This window comes from Gopherus flavomarginatus, chromosome 5, assembly GCF_025201925.1.
Source record: "Gopherus flavomarginatus isolate rGopFla2 chromosome 5, rGopFla2.mat.asm, whole genome shotgun sequence".
Classification (NCBI taxonomy): Eukaryota; Metazoa; Chordata; order Testudines; family Testudinidae; genus Gopherus; species Gopherus flavomarginatus.
Window position 1 is genome coordinate 90,713,181 of NC_066621.1, and position 27,206 is coordinate 90,740,386.

At 44.8% G+C, this 27,206-nt stretch overlaps 1 protein-coding gene across 12 annotated transcripts in view; it reads left to right on the top strand.

The window, feature by feature from the left end:
- Window positions 1-27,206, top strand: part of RAD51B (RAD51 paralog B) — a 680,879-nt gene that overhangs the window by 595,028 nt on the left and 58,645 nt on the right. The window lies entirely within an intron of this gene.

The window sequence follows — 27,206 nt, forward strand, 5'->3', positions numbered from 1 at the left end:
GGGTGGGCCCAGGTTCCCCTCAAACCTCCTAACTCCTGATCAGCTACAGGAGGAGTTGACCCAGACTGTGAGTTCCACCAGAGGGGAAGATCACTAAGGTGCGCAAATCTGCCAGTAAGCGCAGGACCCACCAAGGTAGAGGAGGAACCTTGTCACAACTGGTGCCAGGAGTGGGATTTGGTGTGCACGGTGCGGCAGAAGAAGAAGAGTGATTTAAAAAAAAAGCAGGGGGGGTTTCACCACAATGGATGACTTAGTGCAGGCATTGATACAAGCTATGCCGGCCCAACACGAGGCTACCCATGTCCAGGCAGCCGCCCAACAGGAGGCAGTGCGGCTGCAGCAAGAGACTAATCGCCTGCTGATGGACCAGGCTTCTCAAGACCAAGCTATGTTGCGGGAACTGGTAAACCAGGTAAGACCCTTATAGAGCTGAACCACGGCCATGATGGGACGCAGATCATACGGGCCAGCCATTGGCCGCAGATAATGACGCGGGAGTATGATGTAGACGCATACCTTCTGGCCTTTGACAGGACAGCCGTACAGGAGGCCTGGCCTTGAGATCAGTGGTCTGGCATCCTTGCCCCATTCCTGTGTGGGGAGGCCCAGAAGGCCTACTATGATCTGCCTGAAGAGGCTGCAGCAGACTACTGCCAGCTGAAAGCAGAGATCCTGGCCAGATCTGGGGTAACAACTGCAGTGCGGGCCCAGTGGTATCACAAGTGGAGGTACCAGGAAAATAAAACCCCGCGGTCCCAATTCTATGACCTCATCCGTCTTGCACGAAAGTGGTTGTTAACGGAATCCCGGAGTCCAAAAGAGATACTAGAGGTTCTGGTCATCGACGGATACATGAGGGGACTACCACCAGACCTTCATGCCTGGGTAAGCCAGAACGAACTCTCCACCTATGATGAGGTTGTTGCACTGGTAGAGAGGTGAAGGACAGCAAGGGAGCTGACCTGACCAGTTAAGGAAGAGGCACCCCGGGTTAAACTAGCAGCACCAAGCCCTAGAGCTCGGGTGACTGGGCCACCAAGAGGGCCCAGGTGGAAAAAGAGAGGGGCTGAAGGCCCACCAGAAGCCACAAAGAGTCGGAACACTGAGGGAGAAGAGGATCATGATGTTAGATTGCCCAAACCAAGAGACCGGGGAATGCCTAGGGCTCCATACAGATGTTATGCCTGCGGGGAGTGGGGACATATAGCTGCACAGTGTCCCAACGCTGAGGAGCTGATGCAATGTAACCTGGGGAACTGAGGAGACCCATGCTCCCTAATCCACCCTAACACTTCTGAACCAGTAGAGGCAACAGAGACTGGGCCCCTAGATCTTGGGCAGATTAGCCCCAGGAGAGGAAATTTTGGATGGGACCAGGCCGAAGACCCAAGGTACGACAACATTAGGAAGGAGGTGACTGAAATAGATGGGGTCCCCGTGGAAGGAAAAACCCAGAGACCAGGACCCTACTTCATATTGAAGAAGAATCTTATACTGGGTTGCACCAGTACAGGGGCAGAAAGTACAGCAGATCCTAGTACCTCAAAAACGCCAGAACACTGTATTAAGTCTTGCTCATAGTCATCTTTTGGGGGGACATTTGGGGGTAGAGAAGACCCTGGCACGAGTCCTATAATGGTTCTTCTGGCCCGGAGTACATGAAGAAGTGCGGAGGTACTGTGCGTCCTGCCCAGAGTGTCAGCTGCACAGTCCCCATCCCCACCTGAGGGCACCTTTAGTACCCCTTCCCATCATAGAGGTCCCCTTTGAGCGAACAGCCATGGACCTAGTGGGACCCCTGGAGAAGACAGCTCAGGGCCACCAATATATACTTGTTGTTTTGGACTATGCTACTCACTACCCAGAAGCTGTCCCCCTGCAGAACACAGCCTCTAAAACGATAGCCAAAGAGCTGGTGGAGATGTTTGCCCGAGTGGGGCTAACAAAGGAGATATTAACAGACCAAGGAACCCCATTTATGTCAAAACTAATGAAGGATCTCTGTACGTTGCTCCATATACATACCCTGAGAACTTCAGTCTACCATCCGCAGACTGATGGATTGGTAGAAAGGTTTAACCGAACCCTCAAGGCTATGATAAGGAAGGTGGTAAGTTGGAATGGGAAGGATTGGGACACCCTATTACCCTACCTTAGTTCGCTATCCAAGAGGTACCTCAGGCCTCAACTGGGTTTTCCCCCTTCGAGTTATTATACGGGCATCAACCCCATGGCATACTAGACATTGCCAAAGAGATCTGGGAAGAGGAACCCAGTGAAGGGAAAAATATAATAGAACATGTAATACAGATGCGAGGCCGGATAGCCCATGTCACCCCTATTGCACAGGAACATTTGGAAAAGGCACAGGAGGCCCAGAGAACCTATTACAATCGCCAGGCAAAAGTCCGACATTCCAGCCAGGGGATCAGGTGAAGGTGTTGGTACCCACGGCAGAAAGCAAGCTTCTGGCCCAATGGCAGGGGCCCTATGAGGTGGTTGAACCTGTGGAGGAAGTAACCTACAAGGTGTGGCAGCCAGGACGCCGAAAACAAGAACAGATTTATCACATCAACCTTCTGAAACCCTGGCATGCACAAGAGGCATGCATAACTGTCCAAAAATACCTAACCCAGGAGAACAATCCTTCCAAACAGGTGAGAGTGTCTCCCAATTTAACACCAGACCAGAAGAATAAAGTGTCTGAGATGATCTTTCAGAACCAAGATGTGTTCTCGACAAAACCAGGTCGAACAACTGAGACATATCACCACATTGTCACGAACCCTGGGGCCAGAATAATGATGAGGCCCTATCAGGTGCCAGCGACCAAAAGGGAGGAAATAAATGCAGAAGTGAAAAAAATGCTGGAGTTGGAGATCATTGAAGAATCCCACAATCAGTGGTCCAGCCCAATTGTGCTGGTGCCCAAACCTGATGGCACCACAAGGTTTTGCAATGACTTCCGGCGACTAAACAAGGTATCCCAGTTCGACGCGTACCCCGTACCTCGCATAGGTGAGCTAGTGGACCGTCTGGGTAATGCCCGGTACTTGACTACTCTAGACTTGACAAAGGGGTACTGGCAGTTTCCCCTTGCGGAAGACGCAAAGGAAAAGACTGCGTTCTCTACACCAGAGGGTCTTTTTCAATATACTGTCCTCCCTCTTGGACTACATGGGGTCCCAGCTACTTTCCAGTGCCTCATGGACAAGCTATTACACCCGCATAACAGTTATGCTGCTGCCTACTTGGATGATGTGATCATTCATACCCCAGACTGGGAAACTCACCTAGAGAAGGTGTCAAGTATCAAGTGAACCAGTTTCTCCTCCTTTAGTTTTCACACCTCTACTGCTAGAACAGGGCCTCATCCTCCCTGATTGAACTACCTCATTATCTCTAGCTTGCCTGCATATACATACCTGCCCCTGGAAATTTCCACTACATGCATCTGATGAAGTGGGTATTCACCCACGAAAGCTCATGCTCCAAAATGTCTGTTAGTCTATAAGGTGCCACAGGACTCTTTGCTGCTTCTAGAGAAGGTGGAGCAGTCCTTGATACCTTCAGGCAAGCTGGCCTTACAGCAAACCCTGCCAAGTGCGCTGTGGGGTTTACGGAGGCCAGATATCTTGGCTACATTGTGGGAAAAGGTCTGATAAAACCCCAAGTGAATAAGTTGGAGGCCATTGAAAATTGGCCCCGAACACGTCGCAAGAAACAAGTCCAGGCATTCCTAGGTGTAGTGGGGTATTACCGACGATTTATCCCCCACTTTGCCACAAGGGCAAGCCCCCGAACAGACCTAGTAAAAGCCCATGGACCTGATCTGGTAAGATGGTCTGATGCAGCAGAGGAAGCATTCACAGACCTAAGGACTGCCTTCTGCAGTAACCCTGTACTGATAGTCCCTGATTTCACCAAGGAATTTATCCTGCAGACAGATGCATCGGAAGTAGGGTTAAGGGCCGTTCTATCACAGATGGTCGGGGAGGAGGAACACCCAATTCTCTACCTCAGTAGGAAACTCCTTCCGAGGGAACAAAAATATGCAGTGGTGGAGAGAGAGTGCCTCGCCGTAAAATGGGCCATGGAAGCATTGTGCTACTACTTGCTCGGGCACAGATTTGTCCTCGTGACCGACCATGCCCCTCTTCAATGGATGCAGCGGAACAAGGAGAAGAACACAAGGGTGACCAGGTTGTTCTTATTCCTCCAACCTTTCCAGTTCCATGTGCAACACAGAGCAGGGAGCCGTCATGGTAATGTCGATGGCTTGTCACATGTGCACTGTCTGGCATCCCAAACTGCCCAACCTCTTGGTGTTGAACAGGGAGGAGGGATATGTGACAGACCTAGGCCAGTGGGGTACAGGAGTCTGGTAGAGGGCAAATATACAGGTCACTGGATGAGTAGTTTTCTGTTGCCTGAGTGACCAGAGCAGCGGCTGCACTAGAGTAATCAGGAACCTGCTAGAACCAATTAAGGCAGACAGGCTGATTAGAACACCTGCAGCCAATCAAGGCAGGCTAATCAGGGCACCTGGGTTTAAAAAGGAGCTCACTTCAGTTTGTGGTGGGCGTGTGAGGAGCTGGGAGCAAGAGGCACAAGGAGCTGAGAGTGCGAGGGTGTTCTGCTGGAGGACTAAGAAGTACAAGCGTTATCAGACACAAGAAGAAGGTCCTGTGGTGAGGATAAAGAAGGTGTTTGGAGGAGGCCATGGAGAAGTAGCCCAGGGAGTTGTAGCTGTCATGCAGCTGTTACAGGAGGCACTATAGACAGCTGCGATCCACAGGGCCCTGGGCTGGAACTCGGATCAGAGGGTGGGCCCAGGTTCCCCCCAAACCTCCTAACTCCTGATCAGCTACAGGAGGAGTTGACCCAGACTGTGAGTTCCACCAGAGGGGAAGATCACTAAGGTGTGCAAATCTGCCAATAAGCGCAGGACCCACTAAGGTAGAGGAGGAACTTTGTCACAATTCCCTGTGGGGATCACAGCATCTTCAAACTGGGCAGAAATCTTTTGGATTGTCTCAGGGTGGACTTTTTTCATTTTACCTTTTCTCTCAGACTGTTTTCCCAGCTTTACTGTGACTTCAGATCATTGCTTTATCTCTCATAGGATGTGTGAGGTGGCTTTCCTTTTTTTATTTTTTTTTTTCCACCTGGGAAATTGATACCAACACTGTTACAAAGGTGCTTTTGTCAAGATGAAATTGACAAGATAACATAAGCTTTCACCCTCCTTATATGCAAACTCTTAACAAAAATACTCATTAGTAGAAGAATGAGAAAGAGAAAAAGGAATCTTATGCACCTGTGCCATCCAGTTAATCGTAAATTAATCCTCTGAATATTCCAACATGCCTTTTCATTTTCACCGAGGCTTCATATTAACAACACTTTCCCTTCTAAAGTGCCTTTCACCTAAAGTTCTTGGAGCACTTTAGAAACATCAGTTAAACCTCATAATTTCCCCATAAGGTAGATAAATATCATTAAACACATTTTACAGATGGGGGGAAACTTAAGCACTGTGAGTTTATGGCAATATGGATCAGTAAATTCACAGTGAGCTCAAAACCTTTAAAAGACTTTATTTTTTCTTTGTATGGTAACGTTTATTTGATACTTCAAAATTGGAGAGATTTCCTCCAAGATTCCTTTTAAATCCAAAGAGGCTAAATCTGTGTCATTGAGGTCAAGGAGATAATATAAATTGGCTGTGTCCAATGTCTAACTCAGTGAGAGTAGCACATGGGCATCTTTCTGCATTAAGCCCAGTATTGGCTACAAAAGTAGCCTGAAAGTCTTGTTTACTATTTCACTGTTCCTCATACTTTTTAATGACTGATTTGGAAAGTTCCTCAAATTTTGTCTAAAAATATGCTGTCACTTTTTAAAATCGAGACTACCTTAAAATCGAGACTACCTACTTTAAAGTTATCTGATTGGAAAAATTCCTCTCTCACTGGGTACTTATATGGCCCCTATCACCATGGTATCTGAGCATCTCCAAAGTATTTAAAAATAGAAATAACAATAACAATCTATCTCTTTCTCCCCAACCTGGCAGAGCAATAGCTTGATTAGTTCAAAAGGTTTTTTCCTCCACCTATGGGTTCTAAAAAGGTGTTTTGTACAGAATTTATGTGCTTGGTCCATTACTCCATTGGCATGGGATGGAGGAGCTATTAGCCATCACTTGTATAAAGCCCTCAAAGCTGTAATGTTTTATGCTCCCTCTGCTGAGTCCGCTCCAGCCATTAACTAACAAACACTATTCCAGGGTTTGTTAATGCTCAAACCCGAGATGTCTTGGCAGGATCCAGTGTTACATAAGTTGTTGATGTTTAGGGAAAACTGCTATGTATGTTAATTTCAGCTCCAGTTGAAAAGTGGGGGTGGAGGAATCAATGCTTGCCAAATGGAAAGTGATTGAGAAAATATTCTGTTGCCACGTGAAGGCAGCTGTTCAATATGTCAAAATTAAACAAGTGTCATTTTTTTCTTTGTCTAGTCTATCCTCGTTATGGTGGTATAGAGCGCATTATAGTAATCAGCATTGATGATCTCTCCTTTGACCTCTCCCCTTTCCTATTGGGCAACAGACTAGCAGTTTGTTAATTATTGTGGAAAACCATTGAAAAAGAGTGGGTGGAAGTGTTCTGAAGACAGTAAATTTGTCTAAGGGAGTGCTGAAGCTCTGTCCCCTGGCCCAGTCCGTGAGATACTTCAGATCCATCCCACTGAAAGCTTTGAAGATCAGAATTAGGTTTTTATGTGATTGGATGTTTTACGGGGAGTCAGTAATGCTGGGGTGAAGTGGTCACAATGACTCATTATTTAATAGGTGAGCTGCTGCATATAGGACCAACTGGAGACTCTTCAAGTCTTCCCATGTACAGTGCATTACAGTAATCCAATCTGGAGGTCTTGAAAGCTCAGGACTCGGATCACTGTGGCCAGATCCTTATCTGTCAGGAAGAGACCAAAGCCTCTGGGAAAGCGCAAGTTGGAAACTGAGCCCTTTGGAGCTCTACAAGTGAGAGCTCTCATGGCAGAGAGCAACTTCCCACCATCGTCCTCTGGGATTGGCTCAAGAGATGGGATATGATGCAACTCAGGGGGCCTTTCTGTTTACCCTGACAGATCTTTAAGCCAAGACAGCACTGTTTCATTATCAATGCTGCTGAGTAGTAATGAGTGCTAGATCATGCCGCTCTTAAAAAGTATAGGTATTGAACAGACTTACAAAAAATGGATAATATTTCAGTTTGGGAATTTATAAAGTTATGTACAAGAGATAATCCAGTTACAGAGCAGCAGAAAGAAAGAAAAATTAAGAGGAATAAGCAATGGTGGGGGCTTGTCTGTGCAATACGTTTTTATGCAGCATGACTTTTCCATATGGATTCTTTGTTTCATCCAAAGAAAAGACCCACTGTATCATTTTTTTTAAAAAGCATTCCCTTGTGATGTCTCTGTAGGGATCTCACAGCTAATAAACTTTTAGAAACTATCAGTGGCTTGTGGAGAAAACTACTCTTTTTAGAGATAATTTTGTAAATATATCACACTTTCTGCAGCACTCACTTTTTATTGCTGGCAGCATTCGCTTGGAAACAAGATCTGTCTCTCTGAGTGCTCATGCAAAGTTCTTGCTTCTCTTCACCTGACATCATCATTGTCTGCTTGTGATATTTGATATCTGGCTTTGGAGATGAGTGTGATGGCACAAGCTCAGGATGAGGAATAAGCAGCCAGTCTAACTTCAGAACTCCTCCCAAGGCAGAGAGTTGGTGTTCAACAAGCTAGCTTTAGAGGAGACTTTGTAAATGAAGAGGGCCTGATACCATGGTGTCTTGCACTCTGTGTAGTGATTTACACCTCTAAAGTTGAGGGCAAAAACCATATTGGTTAAAAACTAAGCTTGTTTACAGGGGAAGTGAAAGTAGGTGTAAAACAAAATACATTAAAAAAAATGAAAAAGAGGAAGTTGCTAGTGATGAATGTAAATCAAAAGCTAGGAATTGTAGAAAATTGATAAGGGAAGTCAAGGAGCACAAGGAGAAATCTGTGGCCAGCAAAGTTAAAGACAATAAGGAGTTTAAATATGTATATTAGGACCAAAAGAATCCTCACAATGGTATTATCCATTACCCTATGGAACTAGTAGAATTATCCATAATAATGCAAAGAAAGGCAGATGTATTCAATAAATATTTCTGGTCTGTATTTGTGCAAAAAACAGATCTGATCCATCATATGATTATAACAGTCTTTCCATTCTACTAGTATTTCAGGAGGATGTTAAACAGTAGCTGCAAAAGTCAGACTTTTTTTTTTTTTTTTTTTAAATCAGCAGGTCCAGATAACTTCTATCCAAGAGTTGTAAAAGAGCTGCTTGGGGAGCTTGCTAGACCATTGATGTCCATTTTCAATAAGTCTTGGAACACTGAAGTTCCAGAAGACTGGAAAAAAGCTTATGTGCCAATATTTTTAAAAGGGTAAATAGGATGACCCAGGTATTTATAGGTACCTGTCAATCTGACATCGATCCTGGGCAAGATAGTGGAGCAACTGATATGGGACTCTATATTAATAAATAAAGGAGGGTAATATAATTAATGCCAATCATATATGGGTTCAAGGAAAACAGAACCTGTCTAACTGATCTATTTTTTTAATAGATTACAAGTTTGATACAGAAGTCGAAGTATATTACCTTTAAGTCCTTTGACTTGGTACCACATTTTGATTTTAAAAACAACTATAATTAGCTATAAAATTAACATGGCGCACATTAAATGGATTTTTAAAAATGGCTAACTGATAGGTCTCAAAATGCAAAGGGAATCATTGAGGGATGTGTTTCTAGGGGAATCCAGCAAGGATCTGTTCTTGGCCCTATACTATTAACACTTCTTTCTTTTTTTTTTTTTTTTTTTTTTTAAATCAGTGACCTGAAGAAAAACACAAAATCACTGATTATTTACCACTCCCCTAATTTTTGTATAATGAAGACAAGTCACTAATACAGAGCTATCTGGATCGCCTGGTAAACTGGGTGCAAGCAAACAACGCATTTTAAATCAGCTGAATGTAAACCATGTACATCTAGGAACAAAGAATGTAGCCATACTTACACCATGGGGAACTCTATCCTGGAAAGATGCAACTGGGGGGCGGGGGGAGAATTGGAGTGGATAATCAGCTGAATAGAAGCTCCCAGTGCATCACTATAGCCAAAAGGGCTAATGCAATCCGTGCATGCATCACTCTTCTTCTCCTACTCACGATTTATCTTCTCTCTGTATTGGTCACTGGTATGACGGCTGCTGGAATCCTGTGTCCAATTCTGATGTCAACAATTCAAGAAGGATGTTAAAAAATTGCGTAGGGCTCAGAAGAGCCACAATAACAATTAAAGGATTAGAAGACGTGCCTTATAGTAGACTCAAGGAGCTCAATCTATTTAGGTTAACAAAGCAAAAAGTGACTTGGTTATAGTCTATAAGTACCTACAGGGGAACAAATATTTGATAATGGGTTTTTCAGTCTAGCAGAGAAAGGTATAGCACGATCCAAGGGCTGGAAGTTGAAGCTAGACAAATTCAGACTGGAAATAAGACATACATTTTTAACAGGGATAGTGTTCCAATTGTTAGCCAATCAACCAAGGGTCCTGATGGATTTTCAATCACTGACCACTTTTAAATTGATTGGAATTTTTTTCTTCAAGCTGTAGGAATTATTTATACAGGAGGTCAGACTCAATGATCACTATTATCCCTTCTGGCCCTAGAATCTATGAAAGTGGGTATTACTCATATAGCCTTATCTGGTAGCTTTTCATCCAATTTTCACTAGGCTAAATGATCGCACAAGATGCAGGGAAATGATGAATTGGACCCAAAACTCCTGCAAGAAAAGATTGGCTAATAAACATTTGGCCCTTTTTAGAGAGAAAAGGCTGCACTATTTGGTAATCGTACTAGTTAGCATTACCAGCAAAATTATTCATAAAGGCAGGGCCAGCACTTCCATTTAGGTGACCTAGGTGGTCGCCTAGGGCACCAGAATTTGGGAGGGTGGCATTTTGCAGCCCTCGGCGGCAATTTGGGGGCGGGGAGTCCTTCTGCGCTCCATGTCTTCGGCGGCAATTCTGCGGCGGGTCCTTCACTCACTCCGGGACCTGCCGCTGAAGTGCCCTGAAGACCAGGAGCGCGGAAGGACCCCCCTGCCGCCGAATTGCCGCCGACCGGGAGCGCAGAAGGACCCCGCCTAGGGCGCCAAAAACCCTGGCATCGCTCCTGCATAAAGAGGTAAATCCTGAGTCTACTGAGCTCTGAGGCCAGAAACCTGTGGTCAAAAAACACATTTGTCACTGGTTTCAGCTCCATTTTCCTCTGGAATCTTCAGACTCTCAGTCTGTACAGTGTCTAACATGCAGAATATTCCAGCAAGTATACATGAACAGTCAGGCACAAAGAAGCTGGACTACTTCCATGCCCATTCTCAGGCACCTCCACCTGCTCCCCATTCATTTCAGGATCCAGTTCAAAATCACCCTCCAAAGGCTTGCAAAAGCCTACCACAATGACTCTTTACTACCACCACAGTACACTCCATCTAACACCAGCCTTCTCTCTCTCTCCCTCTACAAGCACTCACCAACAGCCTTCCAGTCTCTCTCTCCATCTGACTTCAAATATTGGCCCTAATCATATATTTTCTGTCAAGGCGATGAGCTTTGTTTAGGTTGTTTCAGCATGGGGATAAGAATCAAGAATTCCTGAATTCTAATCCTGTCTCTGACACAAAGGCCTTCACCTCTCTGCCTAGGATATGTTTCTCCATATGTTTAAATATGGAAATAATTCCTACTTATCCACCTCACAGCACTCAGGAGGTTAGATATTGTTCCATCCAGTGCTTGGAACATAGAAACGCTACATACAGGTGCTAAGAATTTCTGCTTTTGTAAAATGTTTATGAAAGACACTATAACGAACTGTAGTATTTAAAATTTTATTTTTTATCAACATAATGGGTTAGAAATTTACCATTGTTTGTGGATTAATGCATCAGGAAGAACAATACTACTTTACTTTTCTTAAACTGCCATTCAATGATCCAAAGTGTTTTACAATATTAGGGCTCAATCCTTCAAAGAAACTGCACGTGCTTAACTTCAAATACTGAAATCAATGGGATTTCTCAGGTACATAATAATATCACCTACCTCTTATTACTCACTCTTCATCCATAGATCTCAAAGTACCTTACAAAGGATGGTGGTGGTATCTCCATTTTACAGATAAAGGAAACTGAATCACAGAGAAAAGTAGTGACTTGCCCAAAGTCCTATAACTATCCATTAATGGGCACAGAACCCAGGTCTCCTGGACTCCACTTATGTGCTTTAACAACAGGGGATCTAATGCTGGATATACTTGTAAACCTCCCTCTCCCCCAAGGAACTTAAATAGATTCCTGGGGCTCTGTGCGTTAGTAGCTCAGGGAGAGGCACGCTGTCTCTGCTATGGTGGGGAAGCCAAGGGTTGACTCAGGGCCTGCTTGGCAACCAATAGAGATGCCCTTCCCTAGGAGCTCAGGAGTGGAGAGAAGCCATTTTGGAGCAGTCTGGAGCCAGCCAGGGAAAGGGCAGGACTAGCTGTGTTGGGGACTGGTGACTCCTAGGCTTGCATTCAGGGTTCCCCTTCTAAGAACTTGCCTAGAACATAAGAATGGTCATACTGGGTCAGACCAAAGGTCCCAGTAACCTGTCTTCTGACAGTGGCCGATGCCAGGTGCCCCAGATGGAATGAACACAACAGACAATCAAATGACTCATCCCCTGTCGCCCATTCCCAGCTTCTGGCAAACAGAGGCTAGGGACACCATTCCCACCCATCATGGCTAATAGCCATTGATGGACTTATCCTCCATGAACTTACCTAGTTCTTTTTTTTACCTAAAAGCAAAATTCCTCAGCTTGGCCCTTTCCCTCTCCAAGGTAACTCTCAATTTTTGTTGGGGAAAACTTCCCCAAGCCAGGTTGAGTTAGCCCTCCAGCTCCGTAAGTGAGATCAGGCACCACTGTTCTGGCTGCTAGTCCAGGGCTGGCTGCCTGCCTGCTGTGAGTATGTCTGAGCACTGGGGTGAGCGACTAAAGTCTGGATTTTGGTACAGTGTTTTTTGTAATCTTCACTCTGAGCCCTGCACCCCTTTATGGTGAGGGGAAATCCTGGCACTAGAAGCAGCCTGATGCCTGCATGAAGAGGACGCCTGACACCAGCCCCTCTGCGGTGTCTGAGGAGTCCAAAGCCATCTCTGAACTTGAGAATCGGTCACAGAGTTGTCAGTGCACCATCTTTTAGTTAGCTACTTGGGGAAATTTTTGGGAGATCCCTTACTCCCTGAACTGTGTCCTCAAGCCAAAGAGTAAGTGTTTGGGGATTTTGTTATCTGCTGCCTATTACATCTGTGGAGGGATTTAGCACCTTATCCTGTTGTGAGTCTTTGGGGCTGTACTGAACAGCCCCATTGATAACTGCTGCACAGAAGATGTTGTTGTCGCAGGTCATCGAGGGCCCCTACAAGGTATGTGTCCCAACACTACACTAATTTTACATTTGCTATAGCAGGTCACATGAGTGGGGAAATTCGTGGGTATTCTCCTCCTGGTGACCCTGAGAATACTGTTTTACCCTGTTATGTAATGTTTATCTCCTGTTCAATGTAATGACTGTGTGTGTTATTTCTTGGAAGTCTCCCAACTATCTGGCAAGTAATGGGGGTTACCCTGTGTTTAGAATTTTCCTCCCAAGCTGCCCTGGTGACCCTGCCAGGAAGGAGTAAGGGGGTGGAGGCACCACCAAATAAATTCATATGGAAAGAAAAGAGCTACACCTACTGAGTGGATGGCATTCAGAAGAACCCAGGCCTGTACATCAAAATCTATAAGGAGATTGGCGCTAAAGGAGGTAACTGGGTGGAAGGGGGGGCACTACATACTGAATTCATAGGTTCTGCATTTTAGGTTGTGGAGGAAAAAATTAAATGATCCTTTCTCTCTTCCCCCTCCCTCCTCCCACCAAAAACAAAACACAGCTCATCTAGTGTCACTGCCTAAGACCAGTAAAGTGCAGCAAATAAACATCAGTGGTGAAAGGTACATTAGATTTTAATCTATTAATGTTTAATGATCTCAGTTGTTAGCATCAAAGATCACTTCTTTAAATGTGGCCAAATTCTGGTGTCCACTAAACATGCACGATCCCTTTGATTACAATTGAGTAGTGTGGGTGTAATAGAGGGCAGAAATGAGCCCCCACTTTTTGTCTCTCTGATGTTCCTTCAGGACTTATCCTACAGCAGTGAAAGGGTTAATAAAAATTCCCCATGTACCTGGTATATAAAACTGTCATGTAATCGAATGAGAGGAATGTACTCTACTGTGTACTCTAGCAAACACTCCTTGCAAGGGGGCTGGCTGGGGCACACAATTTTCAGTGTTGCCTTGCACTACAAAGCCCTTCTTTGTTCTCTTGGCTCTGTTTTAAATATTTGCTTCCACACCATGTCAGTACCAAGCCTCCAGCTTTGCTACAAAGTCTGTGCGACAGAACATTGTGGGCAGTTTGGGTGGAGACGGACTGTTGGCATGTTGGTATCTCCCATTTCTTTCCCTCTCAGGCAGGTCCTCTCATTGACTCTTCCATCTCTCTGTTTCTGTAACCCTTGGCATCCACCTTGATACACTTCAAAGCCAAAGAAAATAACGTTGGAGTGGGGAGCCAAGTTTGGTTCCTGACATGGCAGCTCCATTCTTGAGTATGCGCCAAGATGGGTGTAGTCATTGTTGAGCCGAGGCAAGGCAAATAATTTAAAGTGCATTCTTTTTGCAAGGAATACCTTTGTTGAAACTTGTTGCACTCATACTATCTCTGACTGTGATCTTGTCCAATATTGATAGCTATGCATCCCTGAGTCTTGAAAATAAATAGTTTACCTGGGAACAGCTAGGTTCTACAGCAAGAGGGGTTGGTGACTCATTTGGTGGTGATCTTCCCTTTGGTTCAGGATTGAACCAATACCCAGAAAGGCATTAGAACCTCCAGCAGCACAGCACTCCAGTCTTTCAGATGAGATGTTTAAACCAGGGTCTTGACCATGTGCATTCATTAAAAATGCCAGTACACTATTTGCTTTTTAGAGTGTATACTGGCCACATTCTAATTTGAGTGACTGTCCTGTCCAGATTTCTCCTGTAGTCTGAAATATTTCACTTCCTTTTGGGTGTAGCATTACTGTACCCATTCAGTTGCTGCTGCGTTCCACTCAAACAATGGCTGCACTTCAGTATGGGCGAGAGATCCTATATGGCTTTGGGATCATTCACTGTGAAAATTGCTAATGTCATTAAGATCATGAAATAGTCTCCTTGTTGAACCTAAATCTGGTACCTCTGACCAAGAGGTGCACTTCTAATTACTATAGCACAGACTTTCTGGATAAACCTGAAGTTAATGGTGTTTCCTGAAAAGTTCTAAAAAGCCTATGAAAAGAGGTCCTGCCTCTTCTGGGTGAATGAAATAAGCAATACTGTGAGCAAAGAGGCAAGAAGAAAATCTGAGAGATGCTTAGCCCATGGGTGACAACTCACTTTTTGTGACTAATTCATGGAACATAGACTGCTCAGTTTTAGAGCTGAAAGAAATTTGGGGGGCTAAACTTTTTCTCCACTGGAAAATGCAGATTTGGGTTGATTTTTGGCGAATTGTGTTTGTCGGGAAGAAAAGGTTTTGGAAATGTCAAAAGAAATTGTTTCCACACTTCTGAAACAAAACATTTTTTACTTTTTTCAGGCTAGTTTGACAAGGGAGTTAGGTACCTTTCAGAAAAAGGAGAAGGAATTCAGCTATTAGGTATAAGGGGACGTAAGTGCACTTATGTAGGAGAGGGGAAGAGCTGGGCTCAAGTCCCTGTTCCAGATGGGGGAGGGATTTGAACTTCAGTTGCCCACAGCCCAGCTGCATGCTCCAACCACAGGGTGCAAAGGGACAGCACCATGACCATTTATGTCAGGTCAAACTAAATATTTCATTTGACCCAAAATTAATTGGTTTTTCTAGACTTTTCAATTTCGTTTTTGGGTGACCTGGAACACTTATCTCTTCCCCTCTCCCGAACTGCCACTGAACACACAAATCAGTTACTCATGCAGCTCTACTCAGTTTCCTTTTCTGTTTCTAGTCTGCTTCACTCTCTGCTTCATCCTGCGCCTCGCCCAGTGTTTTTATGTTGGAAACTCAACACTGCAGTAGAAGGTTTAAATGAATTGTAAAACAAGCCTGTTTTCATGCAACTTTTTTCACTTTACATGCAAACATTTCTAGTCATGTTAGACTTCATAACTCCTTCTTTTAAAGCAAAATCTAAATACTGGAGCAAAATTATTTAATATGGACCACTTCAAGGTGAACAGCTATGCTTTTGTTTAATGATTAAAATAAAAATCCATGATTTCCAAAGCACTGAATGAAGTTCACAGTAGCATAGAGACGAGGCCCTATTCACTGCTAAAGCTCATTGGCCCAAATAATCCTATCTAGCACACAACTTAAATATATGATTGTGTGGGGGTAGCCTGAGAAGGAAGAATCTACTTCCCCAGGATGAAGGGTGGCTGAGGAGACACTGATACTGTGGCTCCCCTCACCATACTATCTGAGCACCTTCCAACATTAATGAATGTATCTTCACGATACCCCTGTGAGGTAGGGAAGTGCTGTTATCCCCATTTTACAGATGGGGAATGGAGGCACAGAGAGACTAAGTGGCTTACCCTAGGTCACACAGGACATCTGTAGCAGTGTCAGGAATTGAACCTGCATGTCTTGAGTCCCAGTCCTGTGCCTTACCCACAAAACCATTGCTTTTCCTCAGGACCTTGCCCTTCTATTGTACACTTCATCTCAGTGAATCCCAGAAAGCATCCCAAACAAGATCTAGTAAGGTGGAGGGCAGCAACCAGCAGGCAAACATCTCACTGCATAGCATTGTGACAAGGTCATGTGTCCACGAAAGGAAATTGAACACACCCCTACTCCAAAAAAAATGTCCACACCCAGCAGACATGATCTTGGTTTTTAAGATCTCCATAGAACTTTGTTTGTTCTGAGGAAGAGTAGAGACTGAGGTGACCACCTGGGAGTTGTATTTGTGATTCCAGGCAGTCTAGGTATTTGGAACACACAGCTTAGCCCACTAAGCCATCCTGTGATGGAGTGCATGTACTTTTACATACAGTCTGGCAGGGAAAAGGTTTAAAATAGGTCTGAAGGGAAATGTTCCGCCTGGTCCTAGTGACAGCGGTAGGTACACATAGACTTGATTCTCATAAGGGAAGGCTCATCTCCGGGAAGGACTCAATCTGGCACAAACCAAAGGAGCCCACAGAGGTTTTAACCAAAAGAGGCTATTGAACCAAGCAGAACATGAGTATATGTTGAAGACCAAACTGTATATAGGGATGAGTGGCTGGACTAAGCCATTTTCCTGGTATTCATTGGGCTGGACAGGGCTGATGGTATTCAGATGGGATCTTTGGGAGAAATTAAACAAATGTGTTTAGTTTCCCAAAATGTAGTTGGAGCAGAACTCAAGACCAGAGAGTTAGCCACTGATTTCAGAGTGATGGGTAGAGCCTGTTTGGATTCTTAACTGGAAGCAGCTCCAACCAATGAGGGGAGTGATCTGTGGAAGCAATTGTAGCTCTATCCCTTCTAGATGGGTGGTGCCCTTCTCAACCACGCAGTTCTATTTGTAATGCTGGGGGGACTTGGAGCAGTCATGTTCCACACAACTTGTGTGAGTCTCATAATCTCTCTAGTGTGCCCCACCACAATGACAAGCACTGTATCCTAACTCCCCCATCCCATTCCAGCTTCCAAACCCACTGGCACCCAACCTCCCTGGCCTTCTCTCAGCTGCCAAACCTTTTAATACGATCTTTCTTCCCCTCTGCCACACTACTATCCCCAAGGCATCATTTGCATATAACATTGCATACGGTGGGCTCTCTCCTGGCCATTGCATACTGCCTTTTTCTCCAAACATCATATGAGCATGGATCTCTTATTAAACTCATGAAGATGATTTGAGGTAACCAAATATACTGGATTTAGGGCAAATTTTCCCCATACACACACTCAGCGGGGCACATCAATGAAATCTCACCCCAGAACTCAAGTTGGTCCATTGAATTAATGTGGATGATATTATGGGGGAGTCACTCTCTTGACATTGATCTCATCTCTCCAACTGTCATGGTTTATGAGGACCAAGTTTTGATTGTGTTCATGTTTATTGTATATAGATGACTTGGAGCAGGGGCTGTTATTAGGACGTGAGCTAAGAAAATGCAACACTGGTAGTGCTCTAAGAAAGAACCCCAAGATATTTTTTTTCTTTCTCCACTGTGTGGGCAAGTCAGCCCCTGTATCTGCAGTGATAAGAGCAATGTCTGATGCACTGAACAAATCAGTCTTGAAGGATGTGAGGAAAGGTGCTATATAATCTGACTTTTTCACTATAGCATGAAGGCTCAATCTGATATTTTGTTCCTTGTTAGACAATGTAAATATTTGGCTCTGCAAAATACTACAACTTCTTCTTCTGCCTCTCCTCTTCTAATCTATCTTAATAAAAACAAAATCCAAGTTGTCCATTAAATAGATTTTTCTCTATGGCACTGACTTGGATAGGCCAGGCACCATTCAAAAGTTCATGACATGATGAGGCCAAGAGTGACTGTTTTTCTAAATCAGTCAACTGTTGACAAACTGGACATGACCGGACATTCATGTAGATCTCTAACTGGGAAGGTCATTTCCTTACTCCTTACTATCACCTCAGTGTTTATTTGGAAAATCAAAGGTGATGGCAAGTGGAAGTTTCCCTGACTACATTTAATTATTTTGGGTGAAACACGGTGACTTTGATCGTCTACACAATGACTAGAAATATGACATGACATGTAGAATAACCATAACTGATATGACTTAGGGTGTGTACCTTGGCTATGTTGATGATATTGCAGCTAGTTAATATAACTCAGGTATACTGCCAATGTTTTCACAAAGGGCTCCCATAAAAATGTCCCCTATCCTCTTTGCCTATGATAAACTCCAGTGCCCCAAGGCTGTGCATGCTCATAGAAAGGAGAGGGGAATTATTAATTTGTTTCCCTATTTAAACAAAAATGCTTTTCATTTAAAAAATTAAAAAGAGGCAGTGCCATTTGGCAAACAAACTTGTATAAAGCTGCCCTTTTCTTGAAAAGCTTATGCTTTGTTCCGGAATATCTGCCAAGTATACTGCTTATTATATTCAGTGGGCCCTGCATGATGTTTGTAAAGGCGGTGGGGTGGAAGGCTCGGGGAAGGGAGTCTGCAGGTGTCTTCCCCTGGGAAATGTTTAATACCTGCTACTTGGTACAATCTGGCCCACTTCAAAAGCAAAAAAAAAAAAATTGCTCTTTTGAAGAATTGTTGTGAGCCTCTGGTGGGGATGATCTTGCAGTGTTGAGAGAGCAGGTGAATTCCATCAGAGCCCAACCTTCCCTTTATTTTTGGATGATAAGGTTTTAGTCAGAGGCTCTCAGGAGCCCTTTCCAGCACCTTGGTGCTATAGCTACTATCCAACCTCAGTAATCAAATACACAAGGAATATGTACATTTTCTGTTTGAAGTCAATTTGAGGCTGGTGAAAGGTACTCAACTGACAGCCCTGTAGCCTTGAGTCCTCTATCTACAAAACATGCAGCATGGCTCATGGGAGCGCAGACTGCTGACTGATGCAATGGCAGGAACATGACCGCATGTCTTCCTTGCCCCTTTTGAGATGACTAGCACCTACTGAGACAGTCAGGAGACAGGCCCAGTGTACAGTAACTCCTCACTTAACATTGTAGTTATGTTCCTAAAAAATGCAACTTTAAGTGAAACGATGTTAAATGAATCCAATTTTCTCGTAAGATTTAATGTAAATGTTGGGGGATTTAGGTTCCAAGGACATTTTTGGGGGGCAGACAAAAGGCATTATATACTGTACTATGGTGAGGAGGTGCCCCTGGCTTACCCCTGAGGCTCAGGGCTGGGAGTGCAGGGGCTGTGAGGGAGTTAGGGTGTGGGAGGGCACTCAGGGTGGAGGTATGGGAGGAGGCTCAGGGCTGGGGCAGGCAGGAGGTGCAGAGCACTTACCTGGGGCATCTCCTGTTTGGTGCAGGGAGTGTGCAGGTGGCTCTGAGCAGCGCGGCATTGCCCCCATGGCTGTGATTCTCGGAGCTGTCCATCCCCCACTTCTCTCTGGCTGGCTTTGAAAGGGAAAGCACCGCTTCTCTCCAGCCACTAGCTGCGCAGCTGCCCCTGCTCCTCCTGAGTCCTCCGGCCAGTGCTCACAGGGCCACATTCTGGAAGGTACTTTAGAGCTGCAGGCCAGGTCCCCGGGGCCCCCTTAGCCCAGGGCCCTGCAGTCCCTAAAGCCCCTGCGTTCTGGGTGGCCCTGCCTGCTGGGGCGGGGGCAGCTTTCCCGCTCGCTCGCTCGCTCTCTCTGTCCCTCCCAGAAAGTCCTAAGTGCCGCCAAACAGCTGTTTGGTGGCAGGGAAAGCACTAGGAGGAAGAGAGGGGGAGGAGGCAGAGAAGAGGAACTTGTGCAATGCTCCCTTAGAACATCACTTGGCTGACTTTACAAGGGAGCATTGCGCAACTTTAAATGAGTGTGTTCCTTAATGGAGCAGCTACGTAACTTCAAAACAACGTTAAGTGGGAGGACGGTAAGTGAGGAGTTACTGTACATGGAATTGCAGTCGTTGCTGTGCCCTAGCTGACACTGCTAGGCGGAGAAGGTGGCTTACGTGCCAACACAAGGGACAGCCACAACCTGGCTCTTTTTATTGTTGTTGTATAGACATAAAGTATTTCTATAGACATAAAATAAAGTATTTCACATTTTTAAAAAAAACCAAAAGCCTGCAACAGATACCATTATAGCCAAAGTATAGGAAATCCATTATTAAACTTCTCACATTAATATTAAAGAAGCAAAATATGCAGAAAATTAAGTCTGGTTAGCATGGGATTTGTCAGCCATGGAGTGAGCCTGGCATGAACAAAGAGATCCATTTTGTTTGAATATACGGGGCCAAATTCATCTTTAAGGTAACTTCACTGAAGTCAGTGGAGTTGCCCCAGGGATGAACTTGGCCCTTTGCCTTTGAGTCAATTATTTATAGCCACACTATCTTTCTATTGCATTAATGGAAAAGATCTAGTGTGCCCGTAATCCCTCCAGAGCTGGATAGGGGCATACTGGGGCGGGGAGGGACTATATGCTGTACCTGCTCTTGGAATAAACACAGGACTTTGGTCTGCGGAGCTGTTAAGCCAGCACCTCCCATCAACATGACACTAATTTTAAAACATTTAAAAAAACCCATAAATGGAATCACACCATTACAGATCCCAGCTGTGTAGAAGGGAAAGGATAACAGTAGCCTTCCAATACAGCAACCCCCCTGGCATTTACAATACAGCATATAAAAGGATACAGTAGATAGCCCCCAAATGAATAGAAGGCTGTAATTCACTTGAGGGGCTCTGCTGACATCCCAAACCGTGAGAGCACAGCTGGAGCAGTTTATGAACAGCAGTCAGGTTCCAAGAGGGAAGTCAGGCCTTTATTATTCACACTACAGTCACCTATTGTTTTGCTGCTTGTTTTTCTCAACATGTTTAGATGTCTGGCATGCAGGAAAGCAAAGATTGAGCTTGTTGGCTGTAGCCAGCCACAATCTTTGCAGATACTGTGCAAACTTCCTCCTCTCACAGCTCTGCCACTGCTGCTTTAATACCAAGCTGCAGTTCCCTGCTTCTTTTTCAGTTCTGGGTCCCCACACCATTTAGCCAGTGCACCTCAGTCCTGACCTGCATCCCCTCTGCTCTTTGTGTCTGGAATCCCACATACCCAAGTTTAGGTGCAGTGGGTGAGCTAGCAGCAGCCCCTGCTACCCAGTCCTGGGTCTCTCTTCAGAGGAAACTGCAAATGGTGCTAAATTATGTCACATTCTATAGTGGTTTTGTGATTAGAGCTAAGGACCAGGGTGAACCCTGTTAATCTCATTTTAGTTGTGACCTCAGACAGGAATGAATCCTGCTTTCCAGTGGCAAATTCCTTAATCGTTCATTGTTTGGGTCAATTCAAAGTATAATATGATAAAATATTTCAATTTCTTGACATAAAAATCTAACACTTGTTAGCTGAATAATAACATGGTCTTAAAGCAGCCAGAGACAGCTAGTGGGGAGCAGAGCTCAGTGTGCTCTAACCTCCACTGCCATAAGGTCCCTGCTTCTCTGTAGTTCTAACTGGGACCAGAGCTGGGCCACCAAGAGCTACAACTAGCTCCCTGCCCTCCTCCGACTCCATCATAGTGGAGCTCAAGCTCTTTATATTTACTATAAATAATCTTGGCTATCTCATTATCACTCTATTCTTGACAGTCCTATCCGTGTCCAGAAGTTGATGATTGGCCACAACTCCCAGGGATGAATGTGGCCCATAGTTTGGTCCTCTGTGTTTTAAGGAATCTCACTGCAGTTTTAGGATGATGCAACAAGGCTAGGGGAGTTTCCCCTGTAAAATACACAGAAGGACGCCCTGTTCAGTGTCCCAGACTGCCTAGGACAGATTGTTTGCAGGCATTCAGACTTGTACTCAGAGCATGACATGCCAAATAGCTGGAAAAAACAAAACATTTGGAGGATAGGGGTGTGGGATGCATGCTATTTACATGGGACACACAATAAAGGAAGAACATTTAAAAAAAAAAAGCTAGATTAATGTCTCCAACAATCTAAATATAACCCAGCTGCAGCAAGCTGCTTTTTAGCCTTACTAATACCAGGTCTTCACATTCATCTCACTTCTTTAGTCTAAAAAATCACTTGCAAAAGATTAGAATTTAGTCCTTCAGAAGAAGCTTGAGTTGTTCAGACACACTGTCTGGTGTCAGTGGGGTGAGTGCATGTAGATGGGTTTCTTTTTTTCTTCCCACTTATCCCTACTGGAATAGAAATGCCTGGGGCTGGCAGTAAGGACAAATGAGCCATATTAGGGTGTAAAGTTTTCCTGTCTCTCTGAGGTAAAATTATTCTCTTTAAATTCACCAAACTATTCTCTACATTAGGAAAATTACGTATTACAGACAATGGATATCAGCAACTGGCATAGATATAAGGCAATGGTGAGGAGGGGTTGGGGTAATAGGGTCAGGGTTAGGGTTTAACAGAACAAACTCTGTTCAGCACCATTTGAGAAACATGGTTAACACTCCAAGTTGGCAGTTAAATCATGGCCAGCAACTGTATGTGTTGTTGACATCCTTTGTTGGCAAGAGGTAAGTGTGCTACTGTACAGAAGGCTCTAGCTGTACCAGAGCAGGGGTTCTCCAGCTCTGCTTTTCTGACCAGCACTAACTAAACATGGTTGCTTTCTGAGGGTTTTTGTTTTTGTTTTTTGTTTGTTTAGGGAACATGTGGCATATGAAAGAGGCAGATTAATTAACCTGGGAACTAATGTCCACTAGCTACAGAACAGGAAGAGACTCAGCGGTGTAGGCTTTCCCACTAGCCTGACTTTTCCATTCTCTTCCATCTTGTGTATTTGTTTATACCTGTGTAAAGGGCTCCCAGACCAGCATGGTGGGACTTTGCAAAGGTGTCAATGATGACATGAAGGTGCCAGGTAGCCGGAGAATAATCCATAAAGTGCCTCATCCCTGGCCCAAAGAAAATGCATACAGAGATGAAAGAACAATTCTGTATCCGTGAGCTGCTCGGTTCTTGGCCCATATGTACAGTTAGTGCCGGTTGTAATGGTAGTTTTCTTATTTGAAAGTCCAGCAGTATGCCAACCATAGTACTACAGTCACCGCTCATTTGCGGAGTGTGTGTGTGGAATTCATAGTGCTGTTGCCATTGAACTTTGATGGTAATAGATGCAGTTTTACTATTGTTTATTTCTTGTAATTACACCTCTACCCCAATATAACACAGGTTCACATACAACGTGGTAAAGCTCTGACATGCTGCTCTGAGCAGTGTGTTAAGGGGGCCGGGCCGGGGCTGAGGAGTTGGATAAAGGGCAGAGGGTCTCAGATGGGGGTGTGTGTCAGGGGCAGAGGGTCTTGGGGGGGCATTGGTCAGGGGCTCGCTCCAGGGTCTAGGAGGCAGGAGCTGTGGGGGGGAATTTTGGGGGCCCTGCAGCCCCAGAGTGGCCGGGGGGATTAGCGGGGGGGCCAGGAGCAGCCCACTCGGCTTCCCTCGCCTCGGCTCCGGCTCCAGCCCCAGCCCCAGCCGTGTCACTACAGGAAAGGGGCTTGGGGGGAGGGATCCCTCCCGCCCCAGCACTCACTGACAGCAGCGGAAGCGGAGTAGTCAGGCCCCAGCTTGCTCCCACTCTGCCAGCTCCCAGCCGTGGCACTCCGCTTCCTGCTGCAGGTGAGTGCGGGATCTTTCCCCAACATCCCCTCCCCTGCCCCCTAGCGACACGGCTGGGGCCGGGGCAAGGAAAGCAGAGCGGGTTGCATTGCTCCACTTCCCACCGCCGGTGAGTACAGAGGGCGTCCTTTCCCCAACCTCCCCACACTCACCACCAGCAGGAAGCACCACGCCTGCGCAGCTCCACTAATTAGCTGGGCGGCCACCCAGGTGCACATCTTAGAAAGAACTATCCACGGACCACCTGAATGGAGCTCGCGGACCACTGGTGGTCTGCAGACCACTGTTTGAGAACCTCTGATCTAAACATTTGAGCGTGGGGACAACCAAAGGTTATTTACCCAGGAAAGTTGTGTTAAAATGAGATGGTTCACTTTACAAAGGTGATTTGGACTCCTTCTCTTATTTCTGTCCTTCATGTTGTTTGCACTTTACTGAGGTAATATGCTAATTGGGGATTGTGCTTCTTCCACATACCTTCCTTCCATTCCATCAGACCATTGACATGATGACTGAACAAATGATTTTGCTACAAGTCTGGATTTTAAGTGAAGTAGAAAAGTGGAGCTCAGACCCATAATAAAGAGGCTGCCTAATTCATAAGAGTTAGAGTTGGAGCAGCCCTGCTAGAGCCTACTGCAAGATGCTTCCTGGTGCTCAGTAAAGGATTATTCCCTACAGTGCATTCTCCAGTGCTTTTGGCCAGCATTGTCCTAAATATCCCAAGCAATGGGGCTTTTAACTCCTCCCCAGCAAAGGGGGTTTTGTCCTTGTGACCATGCTCTAGCTGCTGCCTGCGGGTAGTATTTACTCGCTCACACACCTGGATGAACTATACAAAGCAAAATGCTCTTAATTGCTTCTGGAACAGTACAGAGAATTGTTTAGACTAAATTTGCTGCTCTGATTTGTGGCTTTCAGCTACGTGTGCTAAGAGACAGCGCTGACCTCTGCCAGAACTACAAAGAGCACCCAGCTGAGGCTGGCTACATCTCTTAGGAAACAGTTTGAGAGCGAGCCTGACTCACTGACAAATGTTGCAACACTGATTACAGTAAATCCTCATCTTCTGCTGACTTCAGCAGACTATTCTGAGACAGGAGTCCTGGTTCTAACAGTACCTCAGAGGTTAAAACAAGAAGGCTGTGATGCCAGAAATCAACTCAGTCATAATTGTCCCTCTCTTTAGAAGCCTTAATTTACAATACTTGAAGCTTGGGTCTGATTTACTTTGGAGTTTGGGATTAGAGCCCCCTCCCCTCCCGACCCCAGTCAGCTTGTCTCTGCCGGCCCACTGAGAGAAGCAGTGGGGAGGGGAGTGGGCTATGTTGTCTTTAAAGAGCTTCAAGACAAAGACAGTAATATGGAAAGAAAACAGGAGCTTTTGGGACTTCAGTCTCTGGAGCGGTAAAGAGTTTCCCTAGTAGAGCAAGACATTAACCCATTCACTCTTTAGCTTCTGGGGGCTGGGCACCATGCCAGTCACTTCCACAACTGCAGTCCCTCACTCTTCCCACAGGGGTTGCACTGCCCCAATTCCTCTACCTTCCTATTGAGCCTTAGTCGCTGACCTAATCCCCATATTTACTGTGTGGCTTGGTGACTGCTCCTAACATTCCCCTTGCCTGCTGCAGTATAGGCATTGCCCCAAGCTCTCCATCTGCCTGTGAGGACCAGCAACTGTCCCAGCCCCATCCTTTTCTTATCGGACAAGGTTCTCCCCTTGGCTGAGGAGTCCCATGTGCTGGTCCCTTCCAAACACTGAGGTAGAGGCACTACCCTAATTCCTGCACGCCATCCCCATTGCTTCAGGATATTTATCGCTCTAAAGATAGACCTCTTGTTATCTTTTATCTATTTTCTCCATCTGTTCACCATCCCTGTGTGTGTTTAGATGTGTGTGTTGGGGGCATATGGGGGCATTTCAGATAATTGGCAGCATAACACAAGACAGGTACCTTAGCTACTGTTTTATGGCTTCTGTGAAGTGTGTTGGTTTGGTCTCCCGCCACTTCCTAGCAAATATACATGCACATCGCAAATGCTGGTAGCCTGGTTGGCAGACTCAGCAGAGAAGCCAAGAATTAAATGGGCCATGGAGATAGAACTCCTCTTTCAGTCCTAGAGGCAGGCCTCCAGGTCAGGGCTGAGGGCATTGGCAGGGCAGCATGTGTAATGCTGCTGCCTAAGCAGTATTTGTTCTATGCATAAACAGAAGGCGTCCATGTTCAGAGGTGTCAGTCTGGCACCTTTCTCCAGCTTGAAATTCATATAAAAACATTAAAGAAAATAGAATGCAAATATCAAATTCGGGTAAATAAGTCAATATTCAAGTTTCTCCAGATTTTAAACTGGTATGGAAACCAGATGGACAGTGCCAGTCTCTGCTCTACTTCCACACTTACCATCTCATAAGAATACACAATAGAGAAAGATGACAAACAGAATGGACTTTGGGAAAAAATATTTTGAAGTTGATTTTAAACATAAACTTAATTTTACTAAAGCTAATACAAGTTTAAGAAGGAAGGTTCTGTACATCTGAGGTCAGGGTTGAGTTATGGGAGATTACAAGTATCAGTTTCCAAGGTTCGCAAGATACATACATATTACGTAACCAGCATGGACCCAGATTGGGGTGTGGGAGTTTTAAAACATCCGTGAATTAGTGATCTTGGGTATGCCACCCATAGAATTACTACAGGCTAAAGCCGCTATGTTCTTCTTGCCCTACCACTAACTGGCTGCTGTACTCGCCTGCACTTCAGAGGCAACACTTTTTTCATTTTCACTGGTGTTCAAGAAAGTATCACACTACTCTACACTTACCATGCCTGATTCTCTGCTGCTTTGTACTTTGAGCAGTCACTTATACCTGTGCAATGCAGTTATAGGGGAGAAGCATTTATACTGGTGTAAATTACATAAATGACAGGGTGACTTAGCTTAATTTGAACCCCACATGGGTCATTGGATTTTGTGGGTCTGATTCTTATTTACACTGTTGTGACTATATTGTAATTTAATGTGATGTAATTTACTTCCACTTTACTACCTGTTTACACTGCCTTAGTGTAAATGAGGATTGTTGTAGACAATGAGTTTCACAAAAAACCCAAAGGAATAAGTATTATTTAACGACTTTTTTTCTGTCCAGTGAAAAAAGTTTTCATTTTTTATTTAAACTTTTCCATTCAGTGTTGGAGACAGGGACCAGAGAACTGGAAAGTGAAACTGACTAGAAATAGGGTGATGAAATTGACTTATGTAGTTATCCTGTCCAAGTTCAGTGAAGCATGAAAAGTAAACAAACTACATAAATGGTGGAAATGAGAACTTGATTTTAAAATTCTGGTTTAATTATTCAGGATTTTACAAGTACCCTGGGTAAGAACTTTAGAAAATATTTATGCCATTTTCATCTGGAGTATGTCTCTATAAAAGGCAATCCCTAACTTTGTTACTAATCTATTTATAAGTATGCCCAGGATAGTGCACAGTAATATATACATAACAAAGAATTTCCAAAGCATTCTCAGCTCTGTATAATATTCCCATGCAGAATCCCTGCTGATGCGGCTACTTTATGGAAAAAAGTTTTTCGTGTCTGAGTGAAGGAACATATTTCGG